At 43.5% G+C, this 6,932-nt stretch overlaps 1 pseudogene; it reads left to right on the top strand.

Annotated features, from left to right (window-relative positions):
* LOC107125561 overlaps positions 1-4,726 on the top strand; it is a 19,814-nt pseudogene extending 15,088 nt beyond the window's left edge.
* The last annotated feature ends 2,206 nt before the right edge of the window (positions 4,727-6,932 follow it).

The following is a 6,932-nucleotide window of genomic DNA, read 5'->3' as shown; positions in this document are numbered from 1 at the left end:
TCCCCTGCAGCTGGGAGCTACAACTATCAAAGTTTTAAAAGATGTGCCATTTGAGGTTCGTGAAAAAAGAAAAGCCTACAAAGAGTTGATTTCTACACTACAGATCAACCAAATTCCGTATTCCTGGAATTTCCCTGAAGGTGTCGTGTTCAAATATAGAGACAAAAGGGAAAAAATTGACTCGGTGTTTAAAGCAGAAGAATGGTTGAAGCGGTTTTTCGGATCGAAAGAAGAGGAACAACAAGAAAGTGGAGGTGCAGCAGCAGTCATCACGGAAGATAAGGGCGACGACCTAGGAGCAACCGGTGACGAGGCCAAAGAGACATATGATTTGCGGCTTAGACGACCAAAATAACTCTTTGAAGATATGGAGCTTGCAAACAGTGATGGAGATGAAAGAACTCTTTGCACGCGCAGAAGATGACGGAGAAGATACTAATATGGATTTACTAATTTCCGACTACATTGACTTAAATGAAAAGCTTTTTATTTTGGAATACTAACAGAATACTAACCATTTATAACCCTCTCTCTTGGGATTTTAGTCATAGTGTGGGTTTTTATTTTCTGTCCTTTATCCCGGGGTAACTTTTCCCTTCCCTTTTTTTTCTTTTTCTGTAGTCTTTAGGTGTAACAAAAAACAATAAAGCTACCCTGTTCGCAGGGAATTAAAAAAAAAACAACTTCAGTAATTACTGCTCGAGGACTGGTGTAATGTACTCATTCCAGACTGCGTGCGAGGCAAGGGCTCCACGTGGTCGTCAGAAGGCGTTGAGCTTCACTCCCAAAGACAATGGACTCTGTGGATCCTAGACCGCACCAATAGGGGGACTAGGCTCCCAGCCGAGAGCCTATGGAACTCGCGGTCACTGTAAATAGCCAATACACGGAGTGGGGTGTGTTTGGGGTGTGGGTTTCCTTGCACATATAAGCCGGCCTGCGAGCCGAGCAAATTGTCTTGTTCTTAACGAATAAAAGTACGTAAGCTGAAATCACTCGTCCGTCTTCGTACTTTTCAACTGGAGAAAGAGTGGGATCACCCAAGTGAGGTAGCCTGTGATGGATGTGGTTTCCTCTTCAATGGCTTGCCATTGTCCCTAGACTTGGATTGCCAACATCCAGATGGGGCCTGGAGATCTCCTGGAATTAAAACCACAGAGATCAGTTCTTCTGAAGAGAATAGGGGCCTTAGAGGTGACCTTGGACTCTATGGGATTCATCCCTGATGAGCACCCTTCCTAAACTCTGCCTCCCCTGGCTCCATCACTAAATCTCCAGGAATTCCCTAGCAATGGAGTTGGCAACCCTATCCTAGGCACCCTCTTTGGGGTAAAGGGTTTATCTACAGCAGTCATCAGAAGTGTAACAAAGCTGTGGTTTTATCAAATCCAAGCTTTGTCTTTTGTGCCTTCATTCCTAGGTTATAGAGAAACAGCTTGCACAACAAACCCCATAGAAATATTACCCGCAGGTTCCATTACATGGAAGTGTTTTTAACTGGTTTCCACATCATGTGAACTGTCCCTTATTATCCTCTCTTTATGCAGATGTAAGGGGAAAGATTTGAGAATTTAAACTGGGGAGTTCCCAGTCCAGTAACTGATTCTCTTAACTGCTACCCTACCTTGCATTCCTCTGAACAGCGAGGTTGCAGAGAAAACGATAAACATCAAGACACCCCACCCCAAATGCCAGCAGTAAATTTCTCTGTGAGTTTTAAAGGGCCTCTAAGGGATCATTCTTCTGAAGCTCATTTGTTGCACAGTCAAGATGAGCAAGCTGCAAAATGAAAAGCTTGGTGGTTTGTATGTTTGCCTAGGCCTGCAAAATCCCTAGAGCCATTCCTTGTGGAAGCTCAGGGGCTGACAGAAGATTATGTCATTCTGCTCACTTTAACCTGCACTCGCACTGTGGCAAGTCAGCATTTTTGCATGAAATAAGGAACCAGCAGCAGAAAAAGGTGTGTGTGGGGGTTTCCCCTTCTTATACGTTTTAACAGGACTGAAACACAGTGAAGTGTGGGGGCTGTAATTCCATGGAGGGCTCCAAATGACATTAAGCAAACCTGTCAAATACCTGTTTTAGTGGATTAACAAACTCGATATCTCCAACTGAGCATGGATTACTGCTGAAATTGTGTTCCTTTCAACTTGTAGCAGTCACTGACTTCTAAAGAAAAGAAATACATCGTAATGCATTATAAACTGATTATCTAATGAGGAAAAATACGAAGGGAAGAATTTAAAATGAATGATGATGGTAGTAGCAATTGCCCAACAAAATAAAAGAAGAGGGAATAAGTCATTTGGATATGTAGGCTGTGATCCAAAGTCCACAACAGGAAAGGATTTATATTTAAATTAATAAGGCTTACATTAATGTAACTGAGTGGGTTTAGGACTCTAAAGACAGTCACAACCATATGTCTAAATTTAATTTTTAAATGAGAGGCTACGTACTTAAGTTTACCTGGAAGCTATATCTGTGGATTATCTACCCTGATTCCAGAAAAGAACCTAAGATGTATCTTGCTGGATAAGACTGAAGGTACATGGAGTTCAGAATTTTATCTTCTGAGGTAGCCACTCAGATGCTTCTGGAAGCTTCCAAGAAAGGCATGAAGTAAGGGAGTGCTGTTTCCCTGCTATTTGCCTCCAGTGTTTGCTGATCAGAGCTACAAGGTCTCTGAATACTGAGATCCTCTTTTAGCTACCATTTCTGAAAGCCATTGACTGACTAGTCCACTGTGAATTGAAGTATTTGAAGTACGGGACTTATTTTGTTTAATAAAGTAAAGAAACTGCTCATTCGTTGACATTTGCTTATTATTCATTTATATATTCCAGGACTGGAGCTGGAGATTAAAAACAGGTTCTGGGGCTCCCTCAGGTAATTCCAGGTAATGGATCAAAAAGCACTGATTTAAAAAGTTAACTGGTTATTTACTGTCCCACCGTGGCACGTCTTTGCCACCCAGTGGGTGGGACTGGCAAGCTGGGGGGGCTGCAGGAAGCGATGTCGCCACCCTGCCCCGCTGTGATACTGAACCCGGCCATGCCAAGACGCAGGAGGCACCCAGGGATGCCTCCCCGACCCCCACACCACTGAGAGGCAGCCCGCCTCAGCAGGCCCCGGAGTTGTGGCCTGAGGTTGGAAATGGGCCCAACAGACGGGAGCCCTAAGGAGGGTGCCAAGGCTGGGGGGGCGGGGGACTGGCCTGAACCTGACCTGTGTGGCTCCCGAGAGGTGAGGCTGCAGACAGGGCTGCCCGGACGCACCCAGTCATGACTCTGGGGCCCACAGCCAGACTTGGGGAAAGTCAACAAATACTGTGCTACAGACGATTACAAAGTATCTCAAGAAATTTTTATATTTTTTCCGTTTTTATATAGTATTTTTTCTATATTTCTTACGAATTATTCACAGTTATATTAATTATCATATAAACATTAATACATAGAAAGAATCATATATCCAAACATCTAAGTATCGTCTCTTTATATATCACAAAAGATACTGCACCACTTCCTTGATGAACAGGCTACAGCAAAGAGACAGGTTCTAAATGGCAACTCAGTAGAACAGTCTTTTGTAGGATTGAAGCATCTGATAAGCAGCAAAAACTGAAGAGCTGCAGTTGACTTATATGGATTACTTTTGACTGCCCACAACCAAGGCTACAGCAAAAGCGGCCTCCCACGAGTCATGCAATAGACTCGCTGCAGCTCTGGTTTGTAAGATTAGTTCTCTTGGTGAAGCTAGGACTCTTCCAAAATGCCAACATGGAATTTAAACCATTTGGAAACCTCGACCAGCCTGATCTCTATTATGAATATTATCCCCATGTTTACCCAGGATGCAAAGGTTCCATGGTTCCTTTCTCCATGAGGATTTTGCATGCTGAAATTCAGCAGTATCTAGGAGATCCTCAGGAGTCACTTGATAGGCTGTACAATATGGAAACACTCTGCACAAAGCTATTGGACAAATTGGAACGTGGCTCAGCAGAAGATGGAAGTATGACTAACCTTACACAGGAGAACAGGCAGGCCTCCATTCAGCTGTGGAGGTCATGTCTGGACCAGGTGATGTACTCCATAGCAAACTGTCTCCTAATGATGAAGAACTACGTACTTGCTGTGGAGACCTATCACACAGTCATCAAATATTACCCCGAGCAAGAGCCTTAGCTGTTGAGTGAAACTGGAAGGATTTTCCTACAGAGTGGAGACATAAAAACTGCTGGAAAATATTTTCAAGATGTCAAGAAACTGACTTCAACATTGGATGGACTGAAGAGCCAAATTATAGTTTTAATGAACAGAGCATTTCTCCATCTTGGTCAAAATAACATTGCAGAAGCTCCCAAATTTGTCACAGAGATTTTGAAGACTGACCCATCAAATGCTGTGGCTAACAACAATGCAGCTGTTTGTTTGCTTTACCTGGAAAAAAGAAGGATTCCCTCCAGCAATTGGAAGGAATGGTTCAGTAGGACCATAAACATTACTTCCACAAGAGCGTTCTTTTCAATTTGGCAACCATGTATGAACTGGAGTCATCCCACAGCATGCAGAAGAAACAGGCTCTGCTTGAGGCTGTGGCTCTCAAAGAGGGCGACAGCTTCAACACTCACGTGTCTCAAGTTAGGATGAGCCTCTCTCTCATTCTCTGTTTTGGAAAAGCTCACTTTTCAGAAGTTGTATATACTCCTGCTAATCTGTAAATGCTCCTCTAGCTAAGTGCAATAAAGGATACAGGCAAACCTAATTAATGATATTTTTACTTAAAATACGAACATGCTTAAAACATTAGCACTGCTAAGCTTCAAGCTGGTGTGTCCTTACCGTGTTTGCCCACTCATCTCCACAATGAGGAAGTCACAATGAAGTATGGGAGAACCACGCATGCCGCTCCTGAGTGCCTTAGAGGAACAGCAGGGTGAAAACATTCTAGATGAGTAAGATTCAGAAATGTTTGAGAACTAATCAAAACAAAATCCTATTGTGAGTGTGTATTGTGGACTGAAAGCAATTGATTTACTGGGGAACCCACGGAACCCCCAATAAATGGATTTAATCATATGCAAGACTAGGAGTGTGAATTCAGATCTACCCGAGCTGAAAATATACCCAAAATGCACCAAAGTTTTCTTGGGAAAAACGAGGGGGGGGATCCCAGATATATTCAGGAATTACTGGTAGATCCAAAAAGAGTTGATAGGCGGGAGCCACTCAGCTGTTTAGAAAAGAAGAGAAGAGATTGGATTTATACCCGCCCTTCACTCGGAGTCTCAGAGCGACTTACAAAATCCTTTCCCTTCTCCTACCCGCAATTTAAACCAGGCTGCAGGAGAAGCCAGCCCCAGAAGCTGCTGTGCCACAGGAAACAATCTGCTAGCCACGGCACAGCAGATCCTGGGGCCAGTTTCTCCTGCAGCACAGTTTGAACCGCACTGCAGGAGAAGCCATCCCAGCCAGGATCTGTGTGCAGCAGGGAGAGACCTCCCCACGCATGCAGATCCGGGGGCCAGCTTCTCCCGCAGCGCCGTTTAAACCGCATTGCAGTAGAAGCCAAGCCAGCCCCAGCATCGGGCTGGCTTTTAAAAAAAAACAACGGTATTTTTCTTCTCGGGTCTATTGGACCTGAAAAACCCAGGGTTTCTGAAATACTGAATTTTGGGGGGGTCCGATAGATCCAAAGCAAAAAATACTGATTTTTTAAAAAATTGCACACCCCTAAGCAAGACTAGATTCTTTCCAAAGGATATCATAAAAAGGGGGGGGGGGTGATGCCCCTAGTTCACTCACACAGAGTTCCTACCACTCTCTACAATCTCTTTTATTCAGGATATGGGTTATATGCAATGCTCCCTCTAAGCTGTGGAGCCTTGTGAGCAAAAATTCTACTTTGTGAGTGCCTGGCATTAAAGTTGTGAGTGAGCGATTTGCCTACTACATAAATTAGTCTGCTCTGGAGCCATCCTTCCTGAGCTAAGACAAAAATGTGTGAACTGGAGGCTAAAAAATTGTGACCTAGCTCTCACTAACTCAGCTTAGAGGGAACACTGGTTATATTTTGTAAGGACATCACACTCATCACTACCCTTCTTGTCTCCTTTAAAATCTACAGAGAGGCATGACCCCTCATGCCTCAGGTCCTCTCTTTCACTCCCAGAGACACAGCCCCCTTTAATAATCAGCCCTCACTCACGCAGAACTATTGGGGTTAGGGCTCAAACACTGTTCCAATCACTCGCTGCCACCATTCATTCATATCATAGAATATATGCGTATAGAAAACACATGCATAGATATTAAATTCTGTGTGTCTATTTCTTTTTCTTTGGCATGCCATCCGCAGGGTTAATCAAAACAAGAGACTTTTCTTTAAAAGAACAAAACACAGAGGAAAATACAGTCTAAGAAACGTTTCACTTCCATTAAACTTTTGAACTGAGGTCCTATACCTACATCTGGGATACTTTAGTTAGAAATCTACTATTTTCAGTCTATTCCAAGCTGATCTTCTATACCAGGGGTGTCAAACATGCGGCTCGGGGCCGTATCAGGCCCCTGGAGGGCTTCCATCAGGCCTACAATGGAACTGGCCATCTCCTGCTTCCAGTTCTGCTACTGCTGCTGCATCGTAGCTTGCTTCAACAGACTCTCTTAATCGCTCAGCCAATTCATGTTTTAACCAGAGCTAATGTTTTAAGCATGTTTTTATTTTAAGTAAAAAAAATATTTGTGCTTGTATCCTTTATAAAGTTTATATCTTTGCTATCTGGCATTACATTTTATGACACACATGGCCCAGCCCAACAAGGTCTCATTTATGTCTGATCCGACCCTCATAACAAATGAGTTCGACACCCCTGTTCTATACAGTTCCCCTCAGTCAGAAAAACCCTTTTCTCCTTATCCCTTAAG

This window comes from Gekko japonicus, unplaced genomic scaffold (genome assembly GCF_001447785.1).
Source record: "Gekko japonicus isolate JY-2015 unplaced genomic scaffold, Gekko_japonicus_V1.1 scaffold732, whole genome shotgun sequence".
Lineage (NCBI taxonomy): Eukaryota > Metazoa > Chordata > Lepidosauria > Squamata > Gekkonidae > Gekko > Gekko japonicus.
The sequence above is the reverse complement of the archived record's forward strand: the minus strand, read 5'-3'. Positions and strand labels throughout refer to the sequence as shown.